Source organism: Lactuca sativa, chromosome 5, assembly GCF_002870075.4.
Source record: "Lactuca sativa cultivar Salinas chromosome 5, Lsat_Salinas_v11, whole genome shotgun sequence".
Taxonomy (NCBI): Eukaryota; Viridiplantae; Streptophyta; class Magnoliopsida; order Asterales; family Asteraceae; genus Lactuca; species Lactuca sativa.
The window spans coordinates 288,531,950-288,546,920 of NC_056627.2; positions in this window are offsets into that span (position 1 = coordinate 288,531,950).

Below are 14,971 nucleotides of genomic sequence, written 5' to 3' on the forward strand. Positions count from 1 at the left end.
TTGAAATTTTTTATATAAGGTAGGGTTAAAATTGGATTCGATTCTTTTTTTAATATACGATCCCTTTATCCAAATTTACGTTAAGTTATTGGACTTGAAGTGTTGGAGGCACCTCCTTATTCAATAAGGCTAACCAGAGTGTGTGCCTCAACCCATGCATGGAACTGACCCGGAGGGCCAGAGGACATGTGTGTTGGATTAGATGTCTAAACCCATAACTATTATTGGTATGTATTCGATCTGAGAGTAGCATGGTCCATTTGGGTTACACTTCACCGTAACAATTTATATGGATAGTTTTTTGAGAATAATATGTTTATGATTTATATTAATATATTATAAGTTCTAATATATTAATATGGGATCATATTATTTAATTAGTATTGATCAAGAATTAATTTAGAATTAATTTAGTGATCAAAGGGAACTAATTAAATATGGACTCTTATATATATATGGTGGGCCAAGTTCATTTAGGTTGGGCTAAGCTTGCATGGATAGTCCATAGAGTTTTTAACCCATGGATCCTATGGAAATGAAAGGTCATGGTTATTAGGGTTTACATGAATGTAACCCTAATCCTCCATACTATATAAAGAGGTCTTTGGCACACATGAAATGGCACTAGTGTGTGAGGATACAATGGTGGGTCGATTTCTAGTGTGCATTCTATTCTCTCAAGTTTTCCAAGGTGTTTTTGGTAATTTGTGATTCCACTTGAGGCTTCCAAACTATTAGGGCTAAGCTCTTAAAGTTCAAGACTTCAAGCTACGTCAAAAGGTATGTGATCTAACTAGGATTTTGTAGTATAGTTGCTTCATATTATGCTAGTTAGGGTGAAACCTTGGAATATTGAATATTTGCATGTATATTAGAGAAAACATAGATCCAAGGTTTATAGGATTGCATGTATACCATAGGAGTGTTAGAATGCTCAAAATCATTCAATGTGAACACCGTCCCCATGGCCGGTGGTTTGCGTGTGACACAGGTGCGAAGATGAACAAGGACGAGCCAATGGCGAGGAAGGAAGCAACAACGGTTAAATTTTTTTGTAAACGGTCCCCTTTTTGACCATTAACATTTAAAAAAAATCTTTTTTAATTTAAAACATATCAACTATAACTATAAATACCCACTAATTTACTAACATTTTACACTTTAAAAACACTCTACTTTTTATCTTCTACAAAAAACACTCATCTCATATATTTTTTATCTTCTACCTATGAATCCAAATCAAAATACTCCACCTACTCCAAACACCCCAAACACTCCAAATAATCCATTAGCAAATCTTAGTTACATGCAATTGATAACATCTCAAATCCAACAACAACATCTATTCATCAATCTTTCATACCATCCACACTACTACCAATAACAACAACCATCACAATTCAATCAACCCCAATTTCAAGTCTTTCAACAACAACCTTCTCCGTAATTTCAACCCCAAACTTCTTAACGTCAACAATTTCACGCAAAACCTTCACAATAATTTCAAGTTACATTATCTTAAACCCAAACTATAAACCTCGATACTGGCAACGAATACGAACGGGTTGAAGAAACACAACCAAATCGTAGAAGGCAAAAAACATCAAACGATCCAAAAAAACTACGCAATGGACCGAATAATAGGAGGAAGCTTTAGCTAAATTTTGGATTTTCATATCACAAGAAGGGGATGTCGGCAACGTGCAAACGAGTCAAAGTTTTTGGAATCGTGTTTTAGACCACTTCCACGCGTTATTAGGAAGGAAAATGAACCGAACATACGATGTGGTCAATGCAAAATGGTGTGACCTTCAAGCGGCTTGCACAAAATTTAACGGTGTATTTGACAATCTTAAAAATATGTGTGGAAGTGGTAGCAACGATTTCAACATTTTAGCAACCGCATTGTACCAATACAAAATTACCAACAATGGTAAACCATTATGTTAAAATAAATAATGTTTAAAACATACAAACTAACATTTTGTTAATTAAAATAACGCCATTTTGTAAGTACATGTGTAAAAGGGTATTTCAGGTAAACATGCAGAATGTTGAAGGGGGCAATGTGTTCAGTTTCATATGTGCCCGGGTTAACACGCGGGTTCTTGGGTTGAAGATGACCCAAATATTTAAGGCCAGTGATTACTTGTTCGGGTCATTATTCAGTCATTCTTCACCTTCGTTACACACAATTTCTCTCTTATTTGTATAACTCTTGTTATTAGGATTTTCTCTGTAGTTTTAATATGATCTATCATATGTTCTTGATCTTGTTCTAGATTCGGTTGAGTGATTCATTATTGAGAGTAATGTAGGTTTATGTAGTGAGGCTTGTGTTGTAAGTTCTTCAAAACCACTTGCCTGTTAGTCCTTCAATGATATAATAGATGGTGATGTTGGGTAACTGAGTTCTTACTAGTTTTTACATGGTATCAGAGCTTTAGGGATCCGATTCTCGTCTCGGTGTGACTGTTGACGCTTTATCTTCGCAGAGTCAAGGTAACTGTTTTAGGGTTCCAATTCTTTGTTATTGTTTTGTATTGATCTTCATAATCTGTTTTTGTCTGGTTACTGCGAGTTTTTTGTTTTGCTTTGCAGATTCAGAAGACCATAACTATATGTTCTACATCCTAATCAAGTGAAGGTTCCCTTCTACTGGATCGGTTGGTCAATCTCATAGATCTGAAATAACTCACTAAGGGTCAGATTTCATCACCGATAAACTTTAGTTGAGAACAGATCTGATAGTCGATCGGTTTTACTGGTTGTGTTGTCTTTTGATCTCACTGTGAGGTTTTCTTGTTCTTTACTCCTTCTTGTTGTTGTTCTGGAGTTCTTTGTTTTCTTTGTAAATACGAGCTATTATCTTGTTTTTGACTTGGTGATCGCTTGTCTTGGGCCTTGACATATTGTGGTGACCATCCGGACTCTAAGGCTTTCATTGTTGTCTGCTTTGTTTGATTTCTAATTTGTTATCTAATTTTTTGTAAGTATGACTGATTCTGGGGTTGAATCTTCTAGTGGGTCTGGGGCTAAACCTGGTCCTGCAGTAAACTTTGATGATCCTTTGTATGTTCATCCTTCTGATAATACTATCACCAGTGTTATTAGTTTCAAGTTGTTAGGCACTAAATTTTTTAGAATATGACGCAATTCTATGGTTAGATCCTTAAAGTCTCGTAATAAACTTGGTATTACTGATGGAATTGTACCTAAACCTGTTAATGATCTTGTTAAAGATTCTAAGTGGGAATGTGCTAATGTTATTACTTGATCTTGGATTCTTGGGTCTATCTCTGAGAATTTATATGCTAATCCTGCCTGTTCAGAAAGTGCACATGATCGGTGGAATGAATTATCTGAAACTTATCATAAAACATATGGTTATGTTATCTTTAATGTTTATCAAAAAATTGTTTCTCTTACTCAGGGTAGTTTTTCTTTATCTGATTACTTTAGTAAACTTGATTCATATTGGAAAGAATATGATGGTTTAACTAATCTTACTGAGTTTACTTGTGAAGCTGCTATTAGCTTTAAGAACCATTCAAAATTAATGAATTTAATATAGTTTTTGAGTGGTTTAGATGAGTCTTATAATCAAGTTAAGAGTCATATTTTGCTTATGGATCATCTCCCTTCTATCAAAATTGCTTTCTTTAGTGTCTCGTGAGGAGTCAAATAAAAACATGGTTCTAATTCTTTAAATTCAAGTTCTAAAAACTCATCTTCTGCTTTTGTGTCTAAATTTGTTGATCAGAAAAAATCTAAATCCAAGGGTCAAATACCACAGTGTAAAAACTATGGTCTTAAGGGTCATTCAGTTGATAAATGTTTCAAAATTATTGGGTATCCAAAGGATTACAAGCCAAGATCTGAAGTTAATAGTCAAAACAAAAGTTTTTCAAGCAATTCCACTTCTGTTTTTCAAACTGAATTCCCTGGGTCTAGAACTGGTGATAGTAGTAATGATTGTCATTTTTTAACTAATAAGCAATATGCAAAGTTTCTTAGTCTCATTGGTGAAACTAAGCAAGGGTTGGATGAGACATCTGTCAATGCCAATATGGCAGGTATTTCATGTAACTTTTTTCTTAATAACAATTGTTCCAAATGGGTTGTTGACTCTAGTGCTAGTCAACATATGATTAGCTCTGAGTCACATCTTCAAGATTTAGTTGATGTTTCTAGATTAAAACCAAGGGTTATTCATCCTAATGGGTCATCTTCTTAAATTAATAGAATTGGGAATATGCAACTTTCTAATTCTCTTACACGGTTTGATGTCTTTGTTGTCCCATATTTCAATGTTAGTTTGTTATCTGTTCATAAGCTGTGTAAAGACAACAAATGTAAGTTGTTTTTAATGAACATAACTTTCATATTCAGGATTCATAGCCCAAGGGGACGGTGGATACTGGTAACTAATCTGGTGGTCTTTATTACCTTGATCCAGACATTTCACGTAGTAATTCCTCTGTTTCAAAGAATTTTGTGTGTCTAAATTTACTTGGCATATTAGACTTGGTTATCCTGCTGATCAAGCTTTAAACATTCTTAAAAATAAACTCAATTTTAGTAATGTTTCTCTCCCACCTTGTGAAGTTTGTCATAAGTCCAAACAGACTAGAGATGCATTTCATAATAGTCTTCATATGACAAAATTTCATGGTGAACTTGTTCATCTAGATGTGTGGGGACCATATAGATTTGAGTGTGTAGGAGGGTTTAGATTTTTCTTAACTATTGTGGATGATTTCACTAGAGCTACTTGGGTTTTTCTTCTTAAGTCTAAAGAAGAAGTTTTTCAAAGCTATGTTCTATTTTTTAATATGTTAAAAAATCAATTTCAAGTTATTGTTAAAACCATAAGAACTGATAATGGAACTGAATTTACAAATTTTCGTTTTAAAACTTTTTGTGAAAAACATGGTATTGTTCATCAGACCTCTTGTGTTTACACTCCACAACATAATGGGGTTGTGGAGAGGAAACACATGCATATTCTTAATGTTGCTAGGTCTCTGATGTTTCAATCAGGAGTTCCATTAAAGTACCGGGGTGATGCTGTTCTAAAAGGTCTATCTCCTTATGAGTTAGTTTATAAAAAGTCACCTAATTTTGATAATCTTCATGTGTTTGGCTGCTTGTGTTTTTCTACCAGTTTAAATAATACTGATAAGTTTTCTGCTCGTTCTGAAAAATGTGTTTTTATGGGTTTTTCTTTAGAAAATAAAGGATACAAAGTTTTGAGTCTTGATTCAAATTCTATGTTTGTTTTCAGGGATGTTAAATTCTATGAGTCCGTGTTTCCGTTCAAAATGTAGAATCCTGTTTTTAGTAAGTCTAATGATGTTTCTAGTGGGATTGATCCGTTTTCCTATGACGATCCTTTACCTTTTGAAAATTATGTGTATAATGGTGTTTCTAATAGAACTCAAGGACTGGATCATCATTTAGATGGTGCTAGTTCTCCTTTGAGTCCTAGTAGAATAGATCCTACAGAAAGGGACATAGATACTAGTTTAAGATTTGATGGGTCCAATGTGCCTCTATTTGATGGGTCTGTTCCTAGTTCTGTTAGTTCTCCTGACTCTCCTGTCAGGACTGAGGAAAATAGTCAATTAGTTTCTGATCCTCTTGATACTCAATCTATTGTTCTCACACGTACTAGAAGAGAAACTAGACTTTCATCTAAATTTAGTGATTATATTGTAGAAGGAAAATATACATATTTAAATTTAATTTCTGAAAACACGTGTTTTGTCTCTAATCTTGATAAAACATTTGAATCTTAGTCTTATTATAAAGCTTCTCTTAATCCTGAATGGGTTAAAGCTATGAATCAGGAAATGGAAGCTTTGTATAGAAATAATACCTGGGTTATAACAGATTTACCTAAAAATAGAAAACCTATAGGGTGTCGCTGGATTTATAAAATAAAATATAAGGAAAATGGTGAAATAGAAAGGTATAAAGCTCGTTTAGTAGCAAAAGGGTATAATCAAAGGGCAGGTATTGACTATGAGGAAACTTTTGCTTCTGTAGCCAAAATTGTCACTATTCATGTTGTTCTTACTTTAGCTGTAAACTTTAATTGGAATATGTATCAATTCGATATTAATAATGTTTTTTTTGTATGGTTCTCTTGAAGAGGATGTATATATGACCTTACCTCCTGGGTATCATAGTAAAAATGATAACAGAGTTTGTAAACTTTATATGGTTTAAAATAGGTCCCATAAAAGTGGAATGAAAAGTTAAGTTATTCTTTGATTAATTTTGGTTTTAAACAAAGTTATAATGATTACTCAATGTTTGTTAGAGTTTCAGGTAATTTGATTGTTATTCTATTAGTATATGTTGATGATATTATTGTTACTAGAAACTGTGAGAGTGAAATAACAAAAGTAAAAGAGTTTTTGAAATCACAGTTTCTTATAAAAGATTTGGGAAAGTTAAAATATTTTTTGGCATTGAAGTTGTTAATATTCCAATTGGTATTTTTTTATCTCAAAGAAAATATTGCCTGGAACTTTTGCATGACTTTGGTATGTTAAGTTGTAAGCCTGTTAAGACTCCCCTTGAGTCAAATGTTGTGTTTGATAATAATAAAGATGTTTTGGTGGAAAGTGTTATAGATTTTCAGAATTTAATTGGTAAACTTATTTATCTTACTATTACCATACCTGATATTGCATATGGAATACATGTTTTAAGTCAACATATGTATAGACCTACTAAAGCTCATCTTCAGGTTGCAATGAGATTATTAAGATATCTTAAGTTTAGTCCTGGTAAGGGTGTTAGTATTTTGAAGTCTCAATCTGATGAAATTTCATTAAAAGGGTATTTAAATGCTGATTGGGCTAAAAGAATGTTTTCAAGGAAATTTGTAACTGGTTATGTAGTATTTTTTGGTAATTCTTCTGTTTCTTGGAAAAGTAAGAAACAATCTACTATATCACGTTCTTCTACAGTGTCTGAATATAGAGCATTAATTTCTTTATCATGTGAATTAATTTGGATTTTGAAAATTTTGTATGATATTGGGTTTAAAATTTCTATACCTGTAAACATATTTTGTGTCTTTGTGATAATGACTCGGCCGTTAAATTGGCTATGAATCTAGTTTTCCATGATAAGACCAAACTTTTTGAAATTGACGTTCATTTCATAAGGGAAAAAATTATAAAAGGAGTTGTTAAATTGGTTAAAATTAGTTCTTCTAATCAAGTTGCATATATATTCACTAAGTCTCTTGTGTCTACTCAGCATGAAAGTCTTAGTGATAATCTGAGTTTGTTTGATCCTTTTTCTTCTAAATAATTATTTTTCAAAATGTTTAGTTTGAGGGGGCTGTTAAAATAAATAATGTTCAAAACATACAAACTAACATTTTGTTAATTAAATAAGGCCATTTTATAAGTACATATGTAAAAGGGTATTTCAGGTAAACATGCATAATGTTGAAGGGGGCAATGTGTTCAGTTTGATATGTGCCCAGGTTAACATGCGAGTCCTCAGGTTGAAGTTGACCAGGATATTTAAGGCCATCGATTACTTATTTGGGTCATTATTCAGACATTCTTCACTTTCATTACACACTTTCTCTCTCGTTTGTATAACTTTTATTATTACAGTTTTCTCTGTAGTTTTAATATGATATATCATCTGTCCTTGATCTTGTTCTAGATTAGGTTGAGTGATTTATTGTTGAGAGTAGTGTAGGTTTATGTTGTAAGTTCTTGAAAACCACCTGTCTGTTAGTCCTTAAATGATATAATAGATGGTGATGTTGGGTAACTGAGTTCTTACTAGTTTTTACACATTTGGTAACCAAAAAGCATGAGAAGTTTGTCGTAATGGTCTAAAATGGGTCATTCATCCGTATACGACGCATCCAGGATCTCTAACCGACTCCTATAAAAGTGCAAGAACTTCCGAGTCGGAAAATGGTGTTAGCCTCGACCTCAATGATGATTTTGACGCCACCGAGGGGGAGAGTACATCGGACGTCCAACTTCGTCGACCACTGGGGAGGGACAAAGCGAGAAATGGGGCGTCTTCAAGCGGAAAATCAACCAACGATGATGTACTACCGGACAAAATAGACAAAACTCTAAGGGTTTTTTTTTTTTTTTTTTTTTTTTTTTTTTTTTTTTTTTTAAATTGAATCAACGGAGGAAACTCGTTAGCGGAAAATGACACTTAACGATCTTCAAATTTTAAACACGGTGCCGCAACCAAATCTCAACCCGGAAAATTTAAGTGCGTTTTTAAAAAATCAACAACAAGTTCTTGAAAAATATCTCAACTAAATTCTATGTCTTTTTTATGTTTTTTTAGTAATTTAGGTTTAAGTTTTTATGTTTCTTTTAGTAATTTAGGTTTAATTTTCTATGTTTTTTTTATGTTTTTTTAGTAATTTAACTTTACTTTTCTATTTTGTTAGGTTTAATTTTCTATGTTTTTTTAATTAATGTGATGTGGTTTTAATTAATGTAAAATATTATATTATGTTTTTCATTTAATTTAATCATAAAAAAATAAAAAATAAAAAAATATATTATGGAGTGATAACCATTTCTAGTGTCTAGCAAGTTAGTGGTGGATTGGTGGTGGAACTGACGTGGCGCTGAGTTGACAACGCTTTTCTGATGGCTTGGATGTGACCACTCTCCATAGCCTAGGCAAATGGTATTGGAAATTTGGTCAAATATGTCAAGCGCATTATAAAACAATTGAATTTTATTCGAATTTAATTTGGCGCAAATGAATTATTATTAGCCTTAATATTAGTTACTTAGGTATCGTTTGGTATATGGGACTGGACAGTACATAACAGAACAAGACTCTTTCAGATAGTATTTGGCATGGATGGGACAAGAACCAAAACAGTTATTGACCAAGTCAAATGAGAGTATTTCGTTAGGTTTTAGTCCTACTTGTCAGTAGTATATATCTTTATGTATTGTATTTCTTCATTGTTATTTATTAATTGTGTGACCCTTGTATATTTAGCCCACAATCATAGCTCTTTCCTTATAGCTCTTTCCATATTTTGTATTATATATTGGGGGAATGTATCTTGGTGCTTTATGGGAAAATCATTTGTTAACATGGTATCAGGCCAAAATCAACCCTAGCCATTTCCCTCTCTGTGTCGACATCTCTTCCCTTTCATTCTTTTTTCTTCCTTAATTCTCCTCTACCATGACTACTACACTTGATAAATTGTATGGCATCACCAACATCAAATCATATGTTCCTACCATTCTTGATCTTGACATGTTAAACTACGATGCATGGCGCGAATTCTTCAAAAATCATTGTGTTGCCTATAAGGTTTTTGGCCACCTTGATGGCACCGATCATAAAACCGTTGATCAAGATTAGTGTACTTCCAATTCCATTGTAAAACAATGGATTTACGGTACTCTCACACAACCTCTTATTCAATCTATTTTGATACCTGATGCAACATCGGCTCAACTATGGAAGGCTGTTGAAGATCTCTTCCATGACAACACGAAAGCAAATGCCATTGAACTCGAGAACCAACTAATGAATATTATTATAGGCGACTCCACTGTCATGGAGTACTACACACGTATCAAATCGATTTATGATCTCTTAGCTAACATTGGTTCCAAAGTTCTTGAATGAACCCTAGTTACCTATGCTCTCAATGGGTACCACGAATTACCCATTTACTTTTCCTTAAATTTTATAATTATGAAACACATGCACTTACACAATTATTCAACAACTTTATTGATTTGTGTGTGCTTATATATATATATATATATATATATATATATATATATATATATATATATATATATAAGGGTCAATTTGGTCATTTTAATGCTATGTTTTGTTCTGTCCTAATGCTACCAAACGCTTCACAAATAATCTAAAACGTATTGTTCCGTCCAGTCCAGTTCTGTTCAGTCCAATACTATTTCATCTAGTCCTATAACCAAACGTTACCTTAAGAATGTTACATTGCTTTGCCAAAATTAAATGATTAAAGGTTAAAACTTATGTTTTTTAATAGTTTATAAACTCATATTTTAAATAAGATTAATGTATTAAATGAGAATTATGTATAAAACAATTGAATTTTATTCGAATTTAATTTGGGTGAATTATTATTAGTCTTAATATACTATCTATATCTATATCTATATCATCCTATCATACTATACTTATAAATGATGCATTTTTCCTTGAACCTCATGAATTTGAAACCCCACAAAAATTTGCAAGCACCTCATGCAGTTGAAACCTCCTATTTTAATGAATACCACTCAAAAGTCTCTTAATAATGATTAACAATTCAAATGTTTTATCACTTATATAATATATTTAATAAACAAGTAATGGATAGTTTACTATAAAAAGGTCAATCCCTTTGAGTAGACACACAAATACAAATCACATAAAAAATTCACAAAGAAATCAAGTTTAAAGTTTTTTTATGTTGGTTTGAGGGCTTTGGACCATTTTTCGAGCCATGTTATTATGTTGAAATTTTTAATTTGTAAGTTTGTTATATACTTTTTTTTGTATTTTCTTGGTTTAAGTATTTTTGTAAGAATATCCTTGTATGTTGTGGTTGAAATTTTAATGTAAGTTAAATTAGATTCATGTTATCGATCATATGTTATGAAAGGTGATATATATAATATTTAATTAACTATTGTATTATCCATGAAAGCCTATTTTAAAATGCAAATTGTCTATCTTATCACTTTATATTTTAGTATATGTTTAACATTTTAATTATAATAATAAGTACTTTCTAAAATTTTCTTTCACTTATTAATAATAATGAGTGGTTTTAAAATTAATGAATAATAATTATAAATAATAAAATCAAATTATAAAAATCATGGATATGTCATATTATCCATGAAAGTCTATTTTAAAATGAAAATTGTCAATCTTATAACTTTATTATTTAGTGTATGTTTCACATTTTAATAATAATATTAAGTGTTTTTTAAAAGTCTTCTTTAACTTATTATTGATAATAAATTGTTTAAAATTAATGAATAATAATTTTAAATGATAATAACATCAAATTATAAATCACATTTAACTACAAATAAATTGTACTTTAAATAAACATCATTATTGAAATTAGAAAATGATCGCATTAGTAAAAATATAATTAATCAATCAAAATAATTGTTAAAAATAATACTAAAGTGATAATTATATTTAATTGTATTAATGAGGAAGGTGTGTTGATATCAATGAATATTATTGTTCAAAATAATTGAGATTATATATATATATATATATATATATATATATATATATATATATATATATATATATATATATATATAAATTAGTGTAAAAATATTATCTCAAAGTTAATGTCAAAAAGATAACCATTTTAAACATATATTTTTTAATATTTTAACAATGTATTTTTAACCTGTGCTGCGCAACACGTCGAAATTCATCTAGTATACTTATAAAGGAAACATTTTTTTTTCTCCACATTCATTTGAAACTCCCATCATTTTTCCTTTCACCACATTCATTTAAAACTCTCATGACTTTTCAATTTCTTTCTAATAATAATTATAAGTTGGTTAACAAGGTTAAATAAATATCAAACCTAAATTGTAATCATATATAAACTAAATTTCAATATTAAAATAATATCTTTACTTCTACTTATAAAATTATGTTTTTTAACTTCCAACATATTATACTTAATTTATTAGTTTTAATATATTGTTGGATGTAAACCATTATCATTTTAAAGATATAATTTTGGAACAATTTATATAAAATACATAAATTATTAATTTAAATATAATATTATAGGGTCAACTTAAATATAAATTTTATTTTAACTTAAACAACCAAAAAATTATTTTGTAAATAGTTAAAAGTGATAAATGATAGTGTCTTTCTAATAATGGTTATAAGTCGGTTAATAAGGTTAAATAAATATCAAACTTAAAGTGTAATGATAAATAAACTAAATTTTAATTTTAAAATAGTATATTTACTTCTACTTATAAAGTCATGTCTTTAAATTTTAACGTATTATACTTAATTTATTAGATTTAAAATATTGTTGTATGTAAACCATTATCAGTTTAAAGCTACAACTTTTGAACAGTTTAGACAAAATACTTAAATTGTTAATTTAAATACATTACAATGTCAACTTAAATATAAATTTCAGTTCCACATAAAAAACAAAAGAATATTTTGTAAATAGTTAAAAGTGATAAATTGAAGTAATAACTGCAAAAACTAAATTGTAATCTCAATTTAACTAAAATATTTCCTAAATATATTTTTATAGTGGTTAAAAGTTTTCAAATAAGTATCTTAAAATAACTTACAATAACAATAGTTAAAAAATAACTCTATATAAATGATTATATTGTTACCTTTAAAACCAAAAAACAATGTTTGATGTTTTAAATAATTATAATGATAGAAATTAAAATATTAAGCAAATAAATTTTAAAAAATTAATTAACAATAAAAACAACTATAAATAACATTAAACCATATATTATATTTAATTTTATTCATGTGTATATATTATCATATAATTCAAAATAATCAATATATTATATCAATTTAGTATAAAAATTATTATATCAAATTTAACAACAACGTTATTATCATATTTAAAAAAAAAACATATATTTGTAAAGACTTCAAGTATATAGGTATTTTTGCACAATGTACGAACATTCGCCTAGTCTAACTATATTTATGATACATAACATTTAAAGTTAATTGAATACATGATTTCTTTTGTACCATTTATTTACTTTTAGAACATTCTTAATATTAGTATTAATATTAGTACTTGATTTTTTTTTCTAAATAGGTTCTATGCTACATTATTTTTCCAATTTTATCATTATATAAACACTATTATGTTTTGTAATTTTTCGGTTTAAACATATATGTTTTTTTATTAAAATCATTATATTTTAAATACAATTCCACCTTAAGCTTATATGATTGGTTTAGCAAGTCACTGATTTTTTAGTAAAGTCATCTAAGTTAGCAATTTTTTTATTTTTTTATTTTTTTATTTTTTTTCAATTTGACCATTATAAACATTTTTTTTAATATACAACGTTTTTTTTGTTAAAAAAAATTGTTATTTTGTCCTTTTTATTATTTTATTATTTTTCTATTCTTTTAGGGATGGTTCATTTGTTCTCACACTAACATTTTTTTTTCTAATTTGACAACTTTGTTCTATAATAACACATTTCCAGTTTTTTTTTTTTAATATATATGGCATATTAAGATGATTTGGTATTGAGTCACTATTGACAAACTTTTATTTTTATTTTTTAAAGTGACACTCATCCAAAACAAATACAATCACATCCTTCATTTCGAAGGTGAAAACATTTGATACTAAAATATAATGACAAAGTTCGATACTATACCCATGGATTACCTAAACTTATTGTCTTTACACATAAAAACTTATTGTATCAAAGTCGGTAGAAGATCAACAAGTACCGTGGGCTGAGAATGTCAAAGAAGCATAGAAAGAAAGATTGAATAAGAGCAAAATTGTATCAAAGATAATATAGTATAGATTCCCCTCATTATGGGAAGGTGTGTGTGTGGACTAAGGATTGGGGATGTCTCCATACTATTTGAACCACTTGCGGAGAATGGAGACATGCAAATGCATAGTGACCTCTACGTTTGTAGTGATGCTTGTGGAGTCGATGCACTTATTTTGAAGATTTATAAAATTTCCTCAAACTAGTAGTTAAAGTTTTTATTTTCTTTATAGGAGTATGGTAGACTTAAACTCTCTAAGACTAATGAATTCATATCTTGTAAGTATTAGTTTGAATATTTTTCTATGTGGAGCAGTAATTGATGAATGTTGATGTTAATGGTGTATATATATGTTAATTTGGTGATGTCACATTAACATATACACCATTAAAAGGTTACAAGTTTAACCCCTGAAGTTTCATCAGTTACACATATTTTAATTTATTTTTTCAGGTTTATTTTGTTTTTATTTTTGAAGATTCATTTTCCAGATTTTTCCCATATTCGTTTGATGCATGCAACGTTGTAAAAAATACATATTCGTCTTTACAAATAGCAACAATGTGCGGGGTGTACTATCCTAGTTTAATTACATTGTCCGTCCTATTTTTTGTGATTTTATTCCATTGTAGCAAACATACCATTGAATATCTATGTAATAAGTTTATAATCAAATAAAAGAGAGAGTTATTTAATAAACGATCTTAATTCATTGTTAATTAATTTTTGTTTGATAATATTATAAACGTTTATTTTTCTTAAAACTAACATCAACCGAATACATGTTTAATTATAAAAGGGAAAGCAATGCATTGCATCACGCTGACGAATAAAAAAAATTCAATAAAGTATTTTAAATTTAGATGAATTTGGTAAAGTTAAATTATGAAACAATTGATTAAGAAATTAAATAATACTCCACCAACTTTGTTCAGTGCTATGTACTTCATTTTATTTTTTTATGTTCAAAAGGTATAAAAATAGTAAGTCGTTAAATTTTGATTTGTCATGTTTCAGTTCTTTATATAAAGTCATCTATTTCTGTATAGCTTTTTTTATTTCTATAATTGTCAATTTATGTCAATCATGAAATCCACTTTTATTTATTTTAGTAAACATTTGGCACATACAACACAATCATTATGTCCCCGTGTAGTGATATTGATCATTGATTGAGGATTGATGATATTTTTAAGTAAAAAGAAAGTTCAAAATGGAAGCTTAAAGAAGAAAAAGAAATCAATTACCTGTGAACTTGAAGGCAAAAACCGAAAACAAGAAATGCAAAAGCAGTACAGGACAAATGTTATGCGTACAGAAAACAGTTGATCCATCGGGCCAAGGGTTTCGGGTCGAATCATGTCGACATCAAGTTTGTATC